The sequence below is a fragment of the Nycticebus coucang genome, chromosome 3 (assembly GCF_027406575.1).
Source record: "Nycticebus coucang isolate mNycCou1 chromosome 3, mNycCou1.pri, whole genome shotgun sequence".
Taxonomy (NCBI): Eukaryota; Metazoa; Chordata; class Mammalia; order Primates; family Lorisidae; genus Nycticebus; species Nycticebus coucang.
In genome coordinates this window covers 65838536-65845881 of record NC_069782.1, presented here as the reverse complement: position 1 = coordinate 65845881, position 7346 = coordinate 65838536, and the positions used below count along the sequence as shown (strand labels likewise).

The 7346-nt window shown below is 42.5% G+C and overlaps 1 pseudogene across 1 annotated transcript; it reads right to left on the bottom strand.

Annotated features, from left to right (window-relative positions):
• Positions 1–5064: 5064 nt before the first annotated feature.
• Positions 5065–6577, bottom strand: LOC128582207 (high mobility group protein B2-like; annotated as a pseudogene). Its single transcript, XR_008379005.1, has one exon. The product of XR_008379005.1 is annotated as a high mobility group protein B2-like (transcript).
• Between the last annotated feature and the right edge of the window lie 769 nt (positions 6578–7346).

Below are 7346 nucleotides of genomic sequence, written 5' to 3'. Positions count from 1 at the left end.
CATGCAGCTTGATAGAAATGCTGTGAAGTCTTCATTTTTTTAATGGCTTAATAATATTCCATAGTATACATGTACCACAGCTTGTTAATCCATTCCTGGGTTGGGGGGCATTTAGGCTTTTTCCACATTTTGGTGATTATACATTGAGCTGTGACAAACAGTCTGGTACAAGTGTCCTTATAAAAGGTTTTCTTTCCTTCTGGATAGATGCCCAATAATGGGATTGCAGGATCAAATGGGAGGTCTAGCTTGAGTTCTTTGAGTTTACTCCATACTTTCTTCCAAAAAGGTTGTATTAGTTTATAGTCCCACCAGCGGTGTAAAAGTGTTCCTTTCTTTCCACATCCTAGCCAGTATCTACAGTTTTTTTTTTTTCCCAAAGTAAATTTATTTCAGGTTAATGTGGGGGTACAAGCAATCAGGTCAAAATATTTGATTTAGTTAGGTAGAGTTCATCTTGTGGTTATGACCCCACTCAAAAGGTGTGCCAGCCTGTGCCCATTCAGCATCTACAGTTTTGAGATTTTGTGATGTGGGTCATTCTCACTGGGGTTAGATAATATCTCAAGGTGGTTTTGATTTGCATTTCTCTGATAATTAGGGATGATGAGCATTTTTTCATATGTTTGCTAGAAATTCATCTGTCTTCCTGAGAGAAGGTTCTGTTCATCTCTCTTCCCCTTTTATATGTGGGATTATTGGCTTTTTTCATGCAGATTAATTTAAGTTCTCCATAAATCCTAGTTATTAAGCTTTTTTTCTGATTCAAAATATGCAAATATCTTTTCCCAGTGTAGGTTGTTTATTTGCTTTGGTTATGGTCTCCTTAGCTATACAGAAGCTTTTCAGTTTCATTAAGTCCCATTTGTTTATTTTGGTTGTTATTGCAATTGCTATGGCAGTCTTCTTCGTAAAGTCTTTCCCCAGGCCCATATCTTCCAGGGTTTTTCTTATGCTTTCTTTGAGGATTTTTATTGTTTCATGACTTAAATTTAAGTTCTTTATCCATCTTGAATCAATTTTTGTGATTGGAGAAAGGTGTGGGTCCAGTTTCAGTTTTTTGCATGTGGATATCCAGTTCTCCCAAAACCATTTATTGAATAGGGAGTCTTTCCCCCAGTGTATGTTCTTGTTCTTTATTGAAGATTAGGTAGTTGTAAGTGTTTAGTTTCATTTCCTGGTTTTTTATTCAATTCCAAATGTCTGTCTGTATTTTTGTGCCAGTACCATGCTGTCTTGACCACTATGGCCTTATAGTACAGCCTAAAATCTGGTATACTGATGCCCCGACTTTATTTTTAGTTATACCCTGCCTTAGCTATACAGGGTTTTTTCTGGTTCCATACAAAATGCAGAATACTTTTTTCCACGTCTTGAAAGTATGATGTTGGTACTTTAATAGGGATAGCGTTGAATTGGTAGATTGCTTTGGGAAGTATAGACATTTTAACAATGTTGATTATTCCCTGCCATAAGAATGGTATGTTCTTCCATTTTTTAATGTCCTCTGCTATTTCCTTTCTTAGGATTTCATAATTTTCTTTCTTTCTTTCTTTTTTCTTCTTCTTCTTCTTTTTTTTTTTTTTTTTTGTAGAGACAGACTTTCACTTTATCACCCTTGGTAGGGTGTCATGGCATCACAGCTCACAGCAACCTCCAACTCCTGGGATTAGGTGATTCTCTTGCTTTAGCCTCTCAAGTAGCTGGGACTACAGGCGCCCACCACAATGCCCGGCTATTTTGTTGTTGTTGTTTGGCCAGGGCTGGGTTTGAACCCACCACCCTTGGTATATGGGGCTGGCGCCCTACCTACTGAGCCACAGGCACCGCAGTCCTTCACCTCTTTTGTTAAGTATATTGCTAGGTATTTTATTTTCTTTGAAACTATGGTGAAGGGAGTTGTGTCCTTAATTAGCTTCTCATCTTGGCTATTATTGGCGTATACAAAGGCTACTGACTTGTGGACATTGATTTTATATCCTGAGACGTTACTGTATTTTTTGATGACTTCCAGGAGTCTTGTAGTTGAGTCTTTGGGTTTCTCTAAGATCATATCATCAGCAAAGAGGGAGAGTTTGACCTCCCCTACTCCCATTTGGATGCAGTATGGAAATTTTTTCTTTTTTTTGAGACAGAGCCTTAAGCTGTCACCCTGGGTAGAATGCCGTGGCATCATAGCTCACAGCAACCTCCAATTTCTGGGCTCAAGCGATTCTCTTGCCTCAGCCTCCCAAGTAGCTAGGATTACAGGCACCTGCCACAAAGCCCAGATGTTTTTTGGTTGCAGCTGTTGTTGTTGTTTGCTGGGCCCGGGCCTGATTCGAACCTGCCAGCTTACGTGTATGTGGCTGGTGCCTTAGCCGCTTAAGCCACAGGCACCAAGCCAACATTATGGAAATTTTAACAATATTAATTCTTCCTAGCCATGAACACAGAACATATTTCCATTTATTTGTGTCCTCTTCAATTTATTTCATCAAGTTTTTTTCATTGTAGAGATCTTTCACCTTTTGGTTAAATTTATTCCTACGTATTTTATGATCCTATAGCTATTATAGATAGCATTACTTTCAGTTTTTTTTTTCTTTTTTGGGGGGACAGAGTCTCGCTCTATTGTCCAGGGTAGAATGCTCTGGCATCAGAGCTCACAGCAATCTCAAACTATTGGGCTTGACCAATCCTCTTGCCTTAGTCCATTGAGTAGCTGGAACTACAGGTGTGTGCCACTATGCCTGGCTTATTTCTCTCTCTCTATATATACATATATACATATATATACATATTTTTTTTTTTTAGTAGAGACAGGGTCTTGCTCTTGCTCAGGCTGATCTGGAACTTGTGAGCTCAAACAATCTACCTGCCTCCACCTCTCAGAGTGTTAGGATTACAGGCTGAGCCACCAGGTCCGACCCAGCATTACTTTCTTGATGCCTTTTTCAGATAGTTCGCTATTGGCATGTAGAAACACTACTGATTTTTATGTTGATTTTGCATCCTGCAACTTCACTGAATTCATTCTAACAGGTTTTTTTTTGGTGGAGTCTTTAGTGTTTTCTATATATATATATGTTCATGTTACCTGCAAAAACAGACAACAAATACTTCTTCCTTTGCAATTTGGATGTTTTCATCTAGCTATCTATCTCCTCCCACCCCCAATAGCTCTGATTGGGACTTCCAGGCCAGGCTATGGCTCACACCTGTAATCCTAGTACTCTGGGAGGCTGAGGTGCTGAACTCACAGGTTTGAGACCAGCCCGAGCCAGAGTGAGACTCCGTCTCTAAAATAGCTGGGCGTGTGGCAAGCACCTGTAGTCCCAGCCACTCCAGAGGCTGAGGCAAGAGAATTGCTTAAGCCCATGTTTGAGGTTGCTGTGAGCTATGATACCACAACACTCTACTGAGGGAGACAAAGTGAGATCCTGTCTCGGAAAAAAAAAAAAAAAAAGAAATGTAATAAAAAGTTATACAAACAACAACAACAACAACAACTAAACTAGCCAGGCTTGGTGACCGTAGCACAGTGGTTATGGTGCCAGCCACATACACCAAGGGTGGCAGGTTTGAACTCAGCACGGGCCAGCTAAACAATAATGACCATTGCAACAAAAAAATAGCCGGGCATTGTGGCAGGCACCTGTAGTCCCAGCTACTTGGGAGGCTGAGGCAAGAGAATTGCTTAAGCCCAAGAGTTTGAGGTTGCTGTGAGCTGTAATGCCACGGCACTCTACCGAGGGTGACATAGTGAGACTTTGTCTCCAAAAACAAAAATCAAAAAACAAAAAAACAAAAAAAACAAACTTGCCGGATATTTGGGCAGGCACCTGAAGTCCCAGCTACTTGGAAGGCTGAGGTAAAAGGATCCCTTGAACAATTACAGCAGATAATACTGCCTTACCATTATAGTTGCCCGGACTGTTTCAGATATTAATACACTATAACTGCTCATTGTCATTTAGCAGGCCCAGGCGGGGTTCGAACCTGCCAGCCTCAGTGTATGTGGCCGGTGCCCTAACCACTGAGCTACAGGCACTGAGCCACAATAACAGCTCAAAGATATCTTGTGCTAATCATGAAAGTTGCCTTCCCCATTGATATATGGGATTATTGGCTTTTTTCATGGATTAATTAGGTTCCTATGACTCTACCAGTTTTTGTTTTTTTATTTTTGAGACAGATTTTCATTCTGTCACATGGGGTAGAGTGCAGCAGTGTCAAAGTAGATTGCTGTAGATAACCTCAAACTCCTGGGTTGAAGCAATCCCCTTGCCTCAGCCTCCCAAGTGGCTGAGGCTACAGATGTGTGCTATGACATCTGACTAATTTTTCTACTTTTGGTAGAGGTGGGGTCTTGCTGTTGCTTGGGCTGTTCTTGAACTCCTGAGCTCAAGCCTTCCTCCTGCCTTGGCTGTTGTCCTCAGAACTAGATGCTCAGAGACTCAGAGATAAGCACTGCACACAGAACAATTATTATGAGAGGGAGATCAAGGCTCGCTCAGGCCTGTGGTGACTTCCCACATTTATTGGGTGTTTTTATACACAGCACTAGTCAAAAGAAAAAAAGGCATAGAAATAGAAAAAGGGACATATAATGGTGAAATCATAAAGACTGCTAAGAAATTCTTTGTTCAGCACACATGCTGCTAGACACACAGTTAGTTCTAAATCGAGACCCTTTGCTCAACACTTTGCTGAAGGCTTAACCACAATGGGTTCTAGCTGTCTTGTTCTTGGTTGATTAGTTCCCTAAAACTTCAGAAAGAATAGTTTGCTAAAAGGAGAATAGAGCAGAGCACTTTTCCCACAACTCCCGCAGGTGCCCAGCCCTAGCTGCAACTGTGCGAAGCCCTCCGGGAACTTTCCTTTCTGTGAACATTTAACTGATTGTTCTTACCAGCCTGGGCATGTCCACAAAGAAAGAAGTTTTTCCATTTTAGGGCAACGTTCCTCGGGGAGCACATGAGGCCATGTCACTTGCTTTGTTTGGGGGGCCAGTACCTCTCCACTTGGCCTCTCAGAGTGGATTACAAGGATGAGCCACCTCCCCCCTGCCTGGAATACCAATTTTTTTAATATACATACTTTTATTACAAAATCTTTTTAAAAAAACAAAATGCAACATCCTAAAAAACCAAAAACTTACTATGTAAACTAGTTTCTACGAGTATGCTGTGCTACCATACACAAGTCAAGAAATTAAACCATTAAATATTTAGGAACATTCAACATCAGAAGCTTTAAAATCTAACTATATGTAGTAGCCCCTCAAAAAGCTACAACCTGCATTTTTTAAAGTATTTTCTCTACAAAGAATCTTATCAGCTACACAAAAATCTGTACAGTTCTTATACTGAGCTAATGTTGAGCTGCACTTGAATTCACACTCTTAGCAAAACAATTGCCTGAGCGTACACACACTCCATATGCATCATTACAGGATAGCCATTTATTCTTCCTCCTCCTCTTCTTCTGCCTCCTCATCTTCAGGTTCATTCTTCTTCTGTGAACCTGTTGGCCTGCCAGGGCCTTCCTTCCCTGCTTCACTTTTGCCCTTGGCACAGTATGCAGCAATATCCTTTCCACATTTCTCCTTTAGCTTTGCTGCTTTCTGTTCCTATGGCTATTTATCTTTGGCTGACTGCTCAGACCACATTTCACTCAATTTTTTTGCAGTATCCCCAATGGACAGGCCCAGGTGTTTACTTTTGATCTTTGGGCAATGTTCTGAACAAAACAGGAAAAAGGGCAGACAGGGGCCTTTTAGGAGCATTGGGATCTTTTTTCTTTCCTTTCTTGTCGCCTTTGGGAGGAACATAGTTCTTGGGAGGAACATAGTTCTTCATCTTTCTGTTATAGTGAGCTCTGTCATTTTTGGCCATATCTTCAAACTTGGACTTTTCCTTTGCAGACATGGTCTTCCACCGCTCCGAGCACTTCTTGGAGAACTGGGCGAAGTTGACGGAGGAGTCCGGGTGCTTCTTCTTGTGCTCTTGGCGGCACGTCTGCACGAAGAAGGCATACGATGACATCTTGCCCCGTGGCTTGTTGGGGTCTCCCTTGCCCATGGCGGCGGCACCACGTCCACCTGCTGCGAGCTTTTCCCTCAAGAGTCCCCACAATGGAGGCTGGTCCGCCCGCTTCGCTGCCTCCCTGGAGCTCTGGCGTCGGCTATACCGATTTTTAAATTTATGATCTTTAAATTTCTTAAAGAAATCTTAAATAGAGAGTGCACTGTTGTGCCCAGGTCACAGGGTACCCCTCATAAGACCAAGTCCCATGCAAAAGCAAGAGGTAGTTTATTCACAAGCTGGGGCTTGGGCTTCTCCCTTCCTAATGCATCAGGAGAGCAGAGAAGCCCCCACCCCCACCCCCACAGAGGGAAGAGCAGTTTTAAGGATACAGAAAGGAAAAAGAGAGAGGGGATAGGGGCTTAGGAAACTGGACGATGTTTATTGTCAATGTTTGATCTGGGCTAATTAGCCTGGGGGAAGGATTTACTACTACTGGGGTCGAGGGTGGGTGCCCTTATCGCTAGGGGCAGACATACTGGAGCCCGGGGTGGGGGAGGAAGCAGGTTGCCTATCACCTTTGGTATGCAAGCAGGTTGCCTGTCACCTTTGGTATGCAAGCAGGTTGCCTATCACCTTTGGGATGCAGCTGCAAATTGAAGGCTGTGGGGCAAAGTGGGGTCAGTGAATGCTGTGAGACAAAATGGAGTTAGTTTTAACAAAATGGAGTTAGCTTGGTCCTTTCATTCCCCTCTTTTCTAGTGCATAGAAGATCCAATCATGGGTCTTCAGCAGGTTTTATGGGCCCTAGCTCTAGGTCATCACCAGTGAATCCAGAGCTGAGGGGAGTATACTGTGCCCGTAAAACCATTATTTGAACTGCATTGATCCTGGATTGGATGAGGGCTAGTAACTTGTTAATTATGCAGGGACCGAAAGTCAATAGTAGTAATAGGATTACAAGTGGGCCTACTATGGTCGAAATTAAGGTTGTGAGCCAGGGGATTTGCTGAACATAGATTCATACCAGCTCTGGGACTGTTCCTGTTCGAGTTTCCTTTTATGCAGACTTTCCCTTACTAATTCCATTGACTGCTTAACTACTCCTGAGTGATCAGCATAAAAACAGCATTCTTCTTTTAAGGCTGCACACAATCCACCTTGCTGAAGGAACCAGTAAGTCCAGCCCCTGACTGTTTTGGAGCACTACTTCAGAGAGGGAAGTTAGAGATTCTCGAAGGTGGGAGATGGAATTTTCAATTCTTTCTATGTCTAAGTCTATTGCAGCACGCAAGGCACCATAGTGTTTATCTTGGAGAACTAGGGATTAGATTCCTG